Raw genomic sequence first — 14337 nt, forward strand, 5'->3', positions numbered from 1 at the left:
TAATTGGTCAAGTATATTATATTAAAGTATGCAGCAGAAAGACTGGTTTTTTCCAGGGCCTCGTTAGGTGCAAGAATTTAGGAAATCAGGCAGAGAGGCTGTAATTGCTAAAAATCAGAGCCCAAAGCAAAGGTTAAACTCTACTCACAGGTAAGCAGCCAGATGTTGGAGTCTTCCAGTTGATCACCAGTCCTTGTGGAATTCAATTTGATGCTCTTGAACTGTTTCAACAATACCTGGAATTTAAAAATAAAATGCATGGAAACATGATTGAGTTGAATCAATTCTAGTTAATATAAACTATGTATTTTAAAATGTCATTTCTTCCTCAGGTATTATTGTTCGTTAGGACCTTAATGGGGAAATACGACATGGATAGAAATAGCTATTATGCGCTTACATTTGAAAGAAAATAAGTACAATTATTACAAAGTCGATCTCTCATTTTTTCTAAATCATGGAGTAGAGAAAGTAGACTAGTTGACAGAAACCCATTGGTAGAGACGGTATTTATTTGCCAAGTATCTCTTTCTCTCCTCCTAATCCCCTCAATATTTTTTTTTATTTGAGAATAAATAAGGGGGAAATTGAGGGAGAAAATGCTATAAGTGGAAAACTTTTTTTTTAGTCTTTAGTGTTTTTTTTTTTTAGTCTATCGTGTCTGTGTATATTCATGAACTAATCTTGACACAAAAGTAGAAAGGCTTAACGGCTAAGAGGGACTAAGAGCAGATTTGTCTTTAGGTAAGCTTCTTCCTTTTCAGTTTCAGATTTAGGGTCTAAGGGTCTAAAAGTTAATGAAGTTCTTTCTCCCTGTCTGAAGATCTTTCACTGTCAGTGACTTGGCAACTTCACCCACGTGGCCTAGAGAGCCATGCCTCGCTGCAGCCCTTTAAGCCATAGCTGTTAGGGCAGTGCCCAACACGTAGATCCTGGCTGACCTGGCTTAGAAGCTGTTGCCAAAGTTCACTGCTGGCAGAGCTGAGTCTAGACCGGATGTGGTGAGGAAGGAAAAGACCCACGATGAAGGAAGACGGGAAGGGAGCTGGACCGTTAGGCCAATGAGCCTGTCTTCCTTCCCCAGACCCCACCTCAGCCAGCGGCAAGCAGCCAGGCACTCTTTATTGCTCATTTGATTTAACCATCTCCTCAGGCATAGGGAGAAATGGGTTTTATATGAAAACATTCATTATGGGAGAACCGAGGTGTAATAAAAGGAAGAAAAGTAATTTCTCTCCTCTTGATCAGATTTCTAGTCCTACAAGAGTAGTTAGTGATTTTCTCAGAGGCTTCAGGAGACCTCTAGCTGAAGCCACTCAGTATGGTGAGAAACAATAACGAGGGTCTTTCTAAGTTACGCAAATGGGAAAATATTGCCAGCACACGTTTACAAAAAAATAGTTAAAATCCTACTTTACAATTTCTACCACAAGTGTTCTCAGAAAGACACCATTTTCCAAATGGATACCAAGGGGTTGGGAAGAGGGGAGGGTCTCAAATGATGACTTATTATAACAGGAAGTCATCGCAAAGGCTAAATTAGGGATCCTTTATGAAAATGAGCACCTTTATATAGCCATCACGAAGAGGCAGATTTTAATTAATTTAAAATTTTACCTTGCATGGTTGAATTAGGGTCCCTCGACTTCAACATTACTGTTTCTATTAAACAGTCCCTAAATGACCCTTTCATAGTGTGTTTCACTTTCAATATGGAAATAATAATAATAGCTATTATTTATTAAGTATTTTTTAGAGCTAAGTCCTGTGCTAAGCACATATTTATTTCATTTGATCATTATAATAACCCTGTAAGTTACACAATCTTATCTTAGGATATGCACTGAGAAGTTCATTGTGTTTAAGTCATTTGCCTGAATTTACACAGCTAAGAGTGAAGCCAGTATTCAAAAGCCTGCAATCCCATTACTAGGCATTTACCCAGAAGAAAAAAAAAAAACATTTTATCACAAGAACATTTGCACTAGACTGTTTATCTCAGGTCAATTTACAATTGCCAAAATGTGGAAGTGACTTAAATGCTCACCAGGAATGGATTAACAAGCTGTGGTATATGTATACCATGGAATACTATTCAGCCATAAAAAAGATAGAGACTTTACATCTTTTGCATTAACCTGGACTAGGTCGGAACACATTCTTCTTAGTAGAGAATCACAAGAATGGAGAAGCAAGAATCTAATGTACTCAATTCACGTATGAAGCCAGTAGATGATCTGATACATAGCCTTGTAAGAGAAAACCTCAAATTGATTCAAAGTAGGGGGCAGGAGAATGAGGGAGTGGTGAGAAGGCACAAGGGTGGGGGAGGGGGGTTATGGCATATGGCACACCTCTTGGGGCAGGACACAATTATAAGAGGGACTTTACCTAACAAATGCAATCGATGTAACTTAATTCTTTGTACCCTCAATGGATCTCAAACAACAACAACAAAAAATGCAGGGCACAAGCCCACATGCTCTTGTTCAGTAAGGGAGTTGTTTGCTTCACGATTGTGTACATGGTGATGAATTAGGACTCTGTTTTCATGGCACATACGTTGCGGTGGGGCACAAGCAAAACAACTTTCTGATTGTGAGCAAATGAAACAGTAGAATGTGAAGAAGACCGTGCAAGTTCCCTGGAGGTCGAATGGTTAGGAATGGTCTCTCTGAAGGGGGGGCAACTAGGCTGAAGATACACTGATAGGAAGGAGTCACCATGCACAGCTCTGAGGAAAGTGTTCAGCCAGAGCTCTACAGGATCCTGGTGTGAGGCTTTTATGAGATGGCTGTGGGCTCTGTGACCAGGAAGCTCTCCAAGTTATTCATTTCATATAGGATTTGGGCTCATCTGTCCCTCAGTAGCTCATGCTGAAAGATGTGCTGAACAAAGGCTCTTACCAAAAATGATCCCCAAATGCTGCCTTTTCTAGAAAGCATGAGGGTGGTATTGACGCTAATAATCTGTCCCTTCCCAGAGAGGACACTGCCAGGGGCACACATGGTCACTTTTGCATCACAGAAGTTCCCCACTCTCTTTCTCACTTGGGGAACTGGTAGAGAGCAGAGTATTTGAGGTTACCATGAGCCCCTTTCTGTCTTGTATGTCAGAACATAAAGCAGACAATTTCTTAATAACAGAAGAATGAAAAGCCACAGGACATAGTCCTTGGAATGGGAAAGGAATGGTGAGCAGCTATTTCAGTCTTGTTGGCAGGAAGGCACATAATTGGTGGAGATGGAAATTAAAATAAAATCCTTAAAAATAGATCTATGGGTTTTAGTCAGAAGGAGCCAGTAACAATAAAACATTAATAATTGTCTCTGTTTTACATTTATAGTTGAATATGGGAGCTAGGAGTATGTTAGAAGGAAGAAAATATGTAATCTTAGAGAATTTGGATCATTTAAATAAACACTAACAAGTGAATTGACCTTGACCAAGTCATTTAACTACTCATTTCCTTATCTGTCATATAAAGCATTCAAATAGATTTTGAAGAGTACTTCAGCTCAGATGATTTATGCATAACTCTACGATATTTAAAGAAAAAATGCATTATGTGTCTAGCCCATCCTTCTCCACCATTTCTAGGACATGAGTGTATTTTATAGTTCCAAGAGAAATGATAACACATCACATGACATCTATAACTATTACCTGCTATGCGCAAGGTTCCTGATGTCTGTTCTCATTAATGTTCATGAGAAAACTATGAAACTAGTTGCTTTTTATCATCCTCATTTGAAATTAAGCAAACAGATTCCGATTAACTCTTATATGGTTAATATATGGCCGAGCTGGAACTGGAACCCAGATTGGTTTTATTCTGAAGCTCTTTCCATGACTGACCACATGGGATAGTCATAGATACCAACATTGACATTTTCTTTTACCTTCTTGATATCTATTTTTAAAAATGTTTTGGAGGACCGTTTTTTATTTTGGGGGGGGGCGAGGTTGTTTTATTTTTAGTTTTTAGAAATGAAGTCTGCTTTGTCACTTAGGGCAGAGTGCAATGACCCAATCATAGCTCACTGCAGCCTTGAACTCCTGTGCTTGGGCAATCCTCCTGCCTGCCTTAGTCTCCCAAGCAGCTGTTTCTTTTCTTTTCTTTTCTTTTCTTTTCTTTTCTTTTCTTTTCTTTTCTTTTCTTTCTTTCTTTTTTAAAGAGATGACATCTTGCTATATTGCCCAGGCTTCTTTGAACTCCTGGCATCAAATGATCCTCCTGGCTCAGCCTCCTGAGTTACTGAGATTACAGGGATAAACCACCTCACCCATCTGGGAGGAGGGTTTTAATAAACTTTTTGAATATGGTTAGAATGACTTAGGTATCTGCCTATGATGGCCTAATTAGTAGTAGTCCAATGTTCTCATCTAGAAAAACTAGAAAATCTGGGCCAAATTCCCCAAATCCAAAAGCTATTTGAAGCCATCAGAGAGCTGCTGCAGTAAACAGGACCTGATAGGCCAAAATATAAAGGACAGAGGATATAAAAGAATAAAAAGTGAAGCAGAGCATTCTGAGAGGCAAAGCAGAGTTTTCAGCAGTCTCGTGGAGTAGGAAAAACTTAAAGTTTAAGAAGGAAAGACTATTGTGGAACTGATATGGCTGTTCGATATTTTGTCTGTGGTGGTTGTTACCCAACTGCATGCATTTGTCAAAGCCTGAAGAACTGTGTACTAAAAAGAGTAAATTTTCTTGTGTGTAAATTGTACTTTTATGAAAAAAAAATAGGAATCCTGAAGAAGAAGGATGAGGAGGAGGAGAAGGAGAGTGAAGAGGAAGAGGAGGAGAAGGAAGCAACGGTCACTTTCAGGAAAAAAATGTAGACGATATCTCCACAATCTTAGGATAGGCAGAGATTTTGTAAATGGGACAAAAGATCATTAAGTATAAAGGAAAAATAAGAGTTGTATTAAAACTAAAAACCATAAAGAGAATGAAAAGCCAAGCCACAGAGAACAAAAAAATCAGCACTACATATATCTAACAAAGAATCTCACCCAGAACACGTATAGAATTTCTACAAATCAGTAAGAAAAAGACAGATGATCCAAATGGCCCAGTAGAAAAGCAGATAAAGATTTCATCCGGCACGTGACAAAAAAGTAAATTAAAATGTTCAACGAGCGTATGAAAAAGTGCTCAATCTTAGTCATTAGAAATATTCAAATTAAAACTGCAATGCACTAAAACTACACCCAGCTAGAAGAGCTAAAATTTAAAAGACTGATAAATTGGTGAGCAAGTGGAATTCTCATGCTGTGGGAGCATAAATTGGCAAAATCACTTGGGCAAAATATCTGGCAGTATGTGCTGAAGCTAAATGGCTGCACATCCTGTGACCCACAAATATTGGGGGTCTATTTTATTTTTTAATATAGGGCATAGGCCTGATACAAATCCATGAATATGCATTCAGCAGAAGACATGGACTAGAAGGTTCATAGCAGCACTATTTACAATAGCCACAACTAAAATTAATGTCTTAATGTCCATCAATAGCAAAAAGGATAAATTGTTGGAGAGAAACAGTGAAATACTACATAGTAATTGGAATAGTCTAAGTATTGTTCAGGTAATCAATCTCAGAAGCATAATGCTAAAAAGGGCACCCCAAACTTACTACATGATCTCATTAATATAAACTACAGATACTGGCCAAACTAATACTTGGTGTCAGAAGTGAGTATAATGGTTATCCTGGGGCTGTGATATGAATGAAGGCCTATGAAGGGGGTCTGCTTCTCAGCCTGGATGCTGACCAGCCAACTGCGTTCATTCTATAAAAATGAATCACACTGTACAATAATGATTTGTGCACTTTTATACATGCTACATACCATTAAAAAGACTACTTTTATAATGTGAATAGAAGAAGATAAAGCCTCAGTCTGGAAAGATGACAACTAACGGGAATTTATAAGCTTATAAATATATAACATCATGAAGGTTCAATATCCCCTGTCATATATTATAGCAGTAGGAAAATAAAATAATAAAAAGAAAGACAAACCATGAGAGAAAACAATAAGGTAATACAAATCAATGTACTCTGCAGGGAGAAAATTGTAGTTGAGAGGGCTGGGATCAATTTGGCCATTTATTTCTAAATGAAAAGTCAACACTGGATTATTTATCAATGACTTAGTGAACTTTCCATATATATTTTTTGGCCTATCATATCTTAGAATGGAAATATTGAATGTTTTTGCAAGTGGCCCGTGCCAAAGCAATTCAAATACATTTACAATGCCGTGAAACTTTGCTGTCTATAAACCCCCTGCTTACTATCCCCAGTTTCTCCTCTTCACATTCAACCATCCACCTTCCCAAACCTATCTCTAATAGCTCATAGGTCTGTCAAGCCCTTGGACAAGGCTTCTTTTTTGATTTTTAAAATTGTTATGCTTTTTTAAAAAAAGTTATGTTTTCATTTACGTTTTTGCCTGTGAATCTTGAATAAAATTTGCCTATGGTACACTTGGATTTTGGTATAAACTTTTACGCCCATGTGAGATCCTCTTGATTTTCATGGGATATGTTTTTGTGTTACTGTAGGATTATGCGTATGGAAATAGGTATCTACGAATAGATAAGAGGGTTAAGGTGTATTAATGTCATAAAATGTTAGGAATTTGGCTACCAAACAGGTGAAGGCAGTAAATAAAGGATGCTGTTTTTAAAATCAAAGAAAATTCAGTTATTAATGAAAGGTAGAATGGCCCTCTCAGAGAGCATTTACTGGATCACAGATGATGCTTTAAACCGTTAATTGGACTGGACATAGGTCTTTCACATGAAAGCAGCACGGAATTGTTGAAGACAGGCTGTGGGTGCCAGAACTCCATGCTAGTTAGAGGTATGAGTTCAGGGAAGTTCTCTGTTGGATATCAGTTACTTCAGTTTTAAAATGAGGATGATGATAACTACCTTGAAGGGCTTTTCCTTCTCTGAGCTGCCATAGTATTTGTTACTATGTGGCATTGCCACCGTGGGGTTATCATTGTATGGGTGTGGGCTTCTTGATGGCAAGGACATGGTCTTATCAATAATTCTATACCACACATTCAACATATTCCTTGGCATGTAACATATGCTTTATAATGTTGAGTGAATGAATGAAGAAATGAATGAGATAATATACAAAGTCCCTAGTACTGAACTCAGAATGCCCAAGGCCCGTGAGCGTCAGCTCCTTTCTCTTCTCCTTCTTAGTCACTCTGCATCTGGAGGGTAGCATGGCTCAGCTCCTCACTCCCTGCTACACCACCAGGCAGTCAGGATTAGCAATGCTTGCCAGGGAAATTTTGCTGAATTTTCCTTAAAATTTCATGGAGTACAAAGAATTTAGTTTAGGTATATGTTCTTAGAGAAACCAATTTTGTACAAGTATTAAGAAGAAAAAATTTTCCTTATGGGAACAGAGTAAGGTAACATAATAGTACAAAGGAAGAGCTTTGCTGTCTTAAAACCATGCCCAGTAGCGGGAGCCTTTTCTGTTTTTTCTTGGGCAATCATGTAATCAAGAAAAATCCATGATGCTATTTGCATTGGCCAAGATTTTTCAATTGTTAATAGAAGAATGAGGGCAGATTTTTTTACAGGCACGATAATTTCTGATTGGAGAAAGAATATGAATATATCCATGCAGGGCAAAGGTCAGATGTTTATTTTTAAGCTTTATGAAAAGTTCTCTACTTGTCTGAAGCAAATAGGAAAGAGAAAGTCATTTATGGCATTATGAAATTTCTGGACTCTCATGGGAAAGGAGCTGACGTCAGTGTTTGATAAGCTTCCCATGGCTACAAACAAGTGAGACATTGACTCCTGAGAAAAATGTAATCTCTCAGAGCCAGGGTGTACCTGTGGCTGGAATTCAGTATAACCACCACACATCAAGAAAGACCGAGGGTAGGGTGGCACCTGTGGCTCAAAAGGGTAGGGCCCATATGCCAGAGGTGGTGGGTTCAATCCCAGTCCTGACCAAAAAAAGGAAAGACCTAGTGTAGATGTTTAAAAGTGCAAAGGTTGGGAAAGGCAGCGGCAGTTGTTTCTCTAGCCACCGTCATCACCACCACCACCACCATCATTAATATCAACAAGCACTAATGTTTGTCGGGTTGTTTACAAGGCACAATGTTAACGGTGCCCTTAATTTTTATGCATATTAATTTTTCCAATGGATGCAGTCTTCCTGGCTGCCTTCTGGCCATGTACCTACATGTGGCTTCCTGAGGAAATAGAACTTACTGAGAGAGAAGCAACTACCAAGATGAGAACCCTCGTGATTGACAAGGCAAAGCTGAGGGATTATCATGGAGCTCTACCTGGAAAAGGGCAAGACCGTTCATTTATCTTTAATCTGTATAATTTAGCACAGCCTCAGGTATATAGGATAAGTTTAAAAACTACTGGTTTAGCAAAACTGGATCCTTTAATTCTGATAGACTCTCAATCTATCGGCAATCTCTTTAATAAAGGTGGTACTTTGGAAGTTTGGATATTCACAAAGAAGCCACGTCCTGATTCAGTGGAGGCTGCATGTCACCAAAGCAACTGGATTATTTATTCAATTCGGTCAACTCGGTGAAAAATTTAGGCACACTTTATTGATGTAATGAATCTATTTTCATGTTCCTATTATATAATATGTTTTTGTTTGTTTAAAGTATTCTTCAAACTTTTTCTAGTGTTAGTTTTGATTCCTGATGGAAATTTAAGAACCTAAGGACAGGGCGGTAAGTTACTCAAGGTGAGCAAAAGAACAAAGCAAAATAACACCCCTCGTGGAATTACCCAGTTCTGCTTCTCCACCTTCCAGCCAGCTGCCGCTGCCCACCTCTCCTCCACCGCAGAGCACTGTGCTAAGACCCAATCCAGAGCCTTAAGCTCAGTCAGTACCAAGCACATGAAGCTTGATGCAGAGAACATGGGTGTCAATGGGATTCAGGGCTCAGTCAGAACACTTTGCCCTGCCCATGTAATGCAAAGAGCAAAACTCTCAGTGTGTGTAGCCTAGAAAAAATCCTAGTAGATATCATTCTTCAGCATTTTAAAGAAAGAGAGGTTCTGCTTTATTTATCTGCACATCAACTGAAGGAACAGCCAGTGAAGGCTGCAATCCCACACATGAGACACAGGGGCCTTTGCACTACAGAGCTGGTAAAATGTCTCCCTCACTCTCTCTGTTCATCATCACCCAGATATCTGTTTGTTATTGTCTCGGAAGCTGTGGACATTAGCAAACACAACAAAATAACAATGCACAGGGGACCATTTTGTGCACTGGGCCCTGGGAAGGGCCACTGGAATTCCTCTGATCAGTCTCCTTTTGACTTTTTCCCATAGACCTTGTTCCTGCACTGAAATGTCTGGAATGCTTGGTGGGGATGAAGTGGGTTGGTCACAGGGCAATTACGCTTCTATCATCAATCAGAGCAACCATTTGGGGACCGATTTCCAAGTGACTAGTGGTATCACAAATGGGTTAAGAATACAAATACATCGCACTTTTACAGCAAACAGAGCTTTCACATCCCTTTTTTCAAATGATTTTCATGGCAACCCTGGAGATCGGTAAAACAAGCATTATTGGCAACATTTTATAAACAAGAACTCAAAGGGCCTAGGGAGGTTAAGTAGTTTACCCAAGTCATCTCAGTTAGTGGTGGGAATAGCTGGGTCCCCAAATATGTTCTTTTTGTAAAAAAATTATTCTACCTCTATGTGATTAATGAACAACCAAGTTCATTTAGCGGGAGCTAAGCAGTTTTTATTTTAGGACAAATCCATCCCTACATCTGTTTTTCGACACTGGCGGACTCCACTGCCTGATTTTTAACCATTATCATGGGCTAAGCATTTTCAAAATGACTAGCTCAAGAACTGAATCCCTATGGTTCTTGCAATTTGGCCTATCTTTGCTGTAATCACATAGCAGGGAAAGTGTAACAAGTGATAAAAACTTCAAGCAACCGCCCTAACATCAAAGCACTCACATGTCAAAATAGATCATCTGTCAAGTCCTCTAACCAGAGCTGCTTTCCTGGGTAGTCTCAGTCCCAGTGGTGTCAGAGTGAGATGTGCTGTTTTGAAATTTGAGGTTCCATGAGAATGAGTTTTTAAAATACTAGGAAGGTACAAGTTATCTGCATCAATGTGATTCTTATTCAGTTGATTTTAGGCATGCTTCCTGAGTGGAAGAAAAAGTCCTACCCATTTGTGTTCCTCTAAGTGGGTCTTTTCTGAGAACATCCTCCGTCACATGGAGAAAAAAGTTTGAGATCCGCTCTTTTCTTATTCCTAGCTCATGAGACAAAAAGTCAGGCCCAGCTTGGGGTTCTATTTCCAGTTATTAAGTGGAAGTTACTAAAGACACAGCAGAGAGGAAGGAAGAGAATAGCCCTGCCCTCACAGGGCTAACACTTTAGAGGGAAAATAAATATCGAACTATCTATGTCACAGTCATTGATGTAGTCCCAGGGACTAGCATAGTTCTGAGCATGGGTTAGTTTCTCCATAAATGCGTGTTAGGTGGATAAATAAATGAGGTCTCCAGATGTTCAATCTTGTCCATTTCTAACTCTTGATGAAAACATTATTATCTGGTGCCCTTCTTCCCAGGACCAGACTGAAAACTGATGCAAAGTGGGCAGTTGGAACCCACTAAAACCCTGTACTAACATTTTACTGGCCATCACATTGGTTGATAATAATGTATTACCAGCTGGTTGATAATAATGTGAACAATATCCAAACTTCAATCTCTTATAGCCACAAACGTAAACCTAGGCTTCTACCCTTATAAAGAAAAATCGTGTATTTTTAAGTAAATGGAGGATGATGTGCAGCTACAGATGGGTCAATGAAATCCATTTGCATACTGATACAATAGCTCAAATTTGGACATCTCCACAATAAGTTTATCTCTAAAGGATAGCATTTTTCAAACACGACAATGCCCTTATTCATATGCCAACAAAAATACCAGCAGAAGCCTCAATAGGTTCAACCTTTATAGCTTGAGTAGGTTGAATTAAATGAGAAGGATAAATTAATTCAACGAAAACTTTTGGCATTTGCCACCAAATAATTATCAGCCAGTTCTCTGTGTCTCTGTTGTGAAGGCGGTTCTGGCATTACGCAAGCACAGTTATAGGCTGATATGCATAACTGTAAAACTCATCTTGGGGCTTCATAAAGAAAAGTTGTAAGATACTCTTTCCAGAGACAAGACATCAATTCTCATGTGGTTGGAACATAAAAATGTGATTGCGACAAATTACTGCCAAAGAATGAAAAACAAATAACTGTTGAATAACTTTAAACAACTAAGCTTACATACAAATGCTATTCCAGAACCTTGAGCAAAGCTACAAATACTTCATGTGAAGGAGCCCAAATCATACTTAAATGTACCTTAGTTAAAAACTCAAGGCAAACATTCAGTGTACCCAGAATTTAACTGATACTGAGGCTGCACAGTTACTTGGGTTATTTTATATGTGTTCTTTCTCCCACTGTCTACGACCCTCAGTACCTGATGCGGCTCAAAAGAAAAAAGAGGTCACAATGAAAACTCTCCTTGTTATGTTTCAGTCTGTCTGAACCCAAATGAGGGAAATCTGTGAGCGCAGGAACTTGATCATCAGGCCCAAGACTGAGAAATCCCATTTCCACAGTGCTTAGATCATCGCCGTATCTCAGGTCGTGTTTGGCAATTGTGTATGATGATTTTCAAGACCACTTTGTTTGTATTTCACATTACAAAAGACCCCAAATTGTCAAATCTATAAAGTCATGTCATCTCTCAGTACTGTACTATAGATACCCATTTTATTATAGAAAATATGCAAACATGTATTTCATTGTGGAGAGTGTAGAAAATAAAGAAATATATGTCGAAACCAATGTTAAAGTCTGTTTTAATCACTGCCACCCTGAGATTACCATAAAGTTTTAATATAGTTCCTTCTAGTCTTTTTCAGCAAACACATGATTCTAGTTAGTATGAGAGCAAACATGACATTGTGCATTTGATGTTTTTCACTTATGATATATATTTTCCTATACCATCCTTTTAACACGACTAATAACTTCATAGTTTATACAGTCATTCCCCTGTTATTGGGCATCAAGAGTATTTGAAATTTGAGCTATTACAAGTAATGTCCTTTTTTTTTTTTGAGACAGAGTCTCATTTTGTCACCCTTGATAGAGTGCTCTGGGGTCACAGCTCACAGCAAACTCAAACCCTTGGGCTCAAGTGATTCTCTTGCCTCCTCCTCCCAAGCAGCTGGGACTACAGGTGCCCACTACAGCATCCGGCTATTTTTTAGAGACGGGATCTTGCTCTTGCTCAGGTTGCCTCAAACCTGTGAGCTCAGCTGATCCATCTGCCTCAGCCTCCCAAGTGCTAGGATTACAGGTGTGTGCCACTACGCCTGGCCCTTATTACAAGTAATGTTGTGAGGGATATTCTTACACATAAATTGTTATCAACTAAACCTCTGTCACTTTGTCTTGAATTGCTAGGTAGTGAGGAGGGCTTTTAGTATTCTACCAACGATCCTCAGGAGAATCAAACTGATCACATTTTCTATGAATTTTTCTTGTTTCCAAATCACCAACTGGAGAAGTTGGAACAGTAATTGCAATGCTGTCAAAACATTTGACATTGAGTTATAGCAAGTAATAGCAAGATAAAATAGTAAAGACTTTTCCTGCCATTCATTCACAGCCAAGATTATTCAGGGTGTCCCAAAAGTTGCCCCTCAAGTCACCACAGATAGGGAAAATAGAAAATTACACCTAAATGCACTTTTATTTTAAAAAGTTCATTAAAAAATTCTACAAAGAGGTGGCTAACATGCAGAATATTTTGTAAGTATCTGTAAAATTTTATAATGAATATTTTGTAAATAAAGGTACCTTTCACTACAATTTCCCATTTTCCCTATGTACGGCAACACTAGGGGTGACTTTTGGGATACCCCACAGAAGTTACCAAAAAGCAAAGTTGTCTTTCAAAATTGATTTTTTAAGATGGATCCTTCTGAGTCTTGATAAATGAGATAACTGAAAGGTGTGACAAATTAAGTGATTAAAATCAAGCACATTATACATGGGCACGCACAGAGGAAGGATTGGAGAGAGAATACGTCTCAGGAGCAGGGAACCCCCAGTATGTCACAGCAGAGCCTGTGGAGCTTGAGAAAGTCTGTTAAAGAAGTGTCCAAGGTGGATTTAATGCTTAGGGTATAAACACCCGGAAGATGGGGATTAACCTTTATACTTTTGTTTCCTCTCTACAACTCATAAAACATCCCATCACCACTCCCTTGTTTCAGCTAAAGGAATATAACTGATACAGTCCATGTCCCCCAAGTTTTTCCCAAGTTAGCAAATGACATCCGACATTTACCTGGTTGCTTAAGCTCTGGACCTGGAAATCACTCTCCACACTTCCTTCTTCCTTACCTCCATTCCCCACCACTCCCCACACAGCAAAGCACTGAAGCAGAGTGATTTTCCCTTCAGGACACTGGCTTGAAACATTTCATTCATCTTCCTCATTGCTACCACTTTAATCCAAGCTCTACCATCTCACCTGGACCATTCCAAAAGCCTCCTAACTGGTCTTCCTGTTCTAATCTTCTGGCCATCTGCAAGCAATTACATTTACAAAAGCATTAATCCGATCCCGTCACTCCCCCGCTTCATAATGCCTGTAGAATACGGACCCAAATCTCCACCGTGACCCGTGAGGCCTGTGTGATCTGACTCTGCTTGTCTCTCGAGCTTCCTCCTGTGCCTCTCTCTTTTGTGAACCATCCACACTTTGTTTCTTTCAATCTCTTGCATAGATGCAATATGTTGAGGCCACAGAGCCTAAGGCATGCTGTTTTCTGACACTGAAGCAATTAAAAAATGGTTCTAGTAAGACCAGCATGCTTTTTACTCAGATGGTTCTTATCCTTCCTCCAACTCACAAAGTCAAAATTGGACTAGTAATTGCAATACCCTGTAAGCAGTGATTATTTTGTATGGTATAGCACAATTACAAGACAGGGTTTCCAGCATCTTGTGCATTTATTGCCAAGGTTTATATAGTACATTAAAAACTGTTGCACTAGACATACAGAGTTTGGAGATTTTACCTCCATATTATGTTATTCTATTTGATAAGTTTCTATTATTTATCCTCAAGGACAACTACAGCTTGTGGTGATGATTGTTTGGGTACTTCTTTAATTTCACGTGTGTCTTTCCTACCAGAATGAAGGCTTTACAGCTAGTGGTTCTCAACCTTCCTAATGCCG

At 39.0% G+C, this 14337-nt stretch overlaps 1 protein-coding gene across 6 annotated transcripts in view; it reads right to left on the reverse strand.

Annotated features, from left to right (window-relative positions):
* The window catches only part of CALD1 (caldesmon 1), a 215626-nt gene that overhangs the window by 120925 nt on the left and 80364 nt on the right, over positions 1-14337 (reverse strand). For all 6 annotated transcript variants that reach the window (XM_023514226.1, XM_023514228.1, XM_023514225.1 and 3 more), the window contains exon 2: positions 149-236. The gene's annotated coding sequence lies outside the window, so the exon portion shown is untranslated. The remainder of the gene's footprint in view (positions 1-148; positions 237-14337) is intronic.

The sequence above is a fragment of the Otolemur garnettii genome, unplaced genomic scaffold (genome assembly GCF_000181295.1).
Source record: "Otolemur garnettii isolate 467f Iridium unplaced genomic scaffold, OtoGar3 scaffold00049, whole genome shotgun sequence".
Lineage (NCBI taxonomy): Eukaryota > Metazoa > Chordata > Mammalia > Primates > Galagidae > Otolemur > Otolemur garnettii.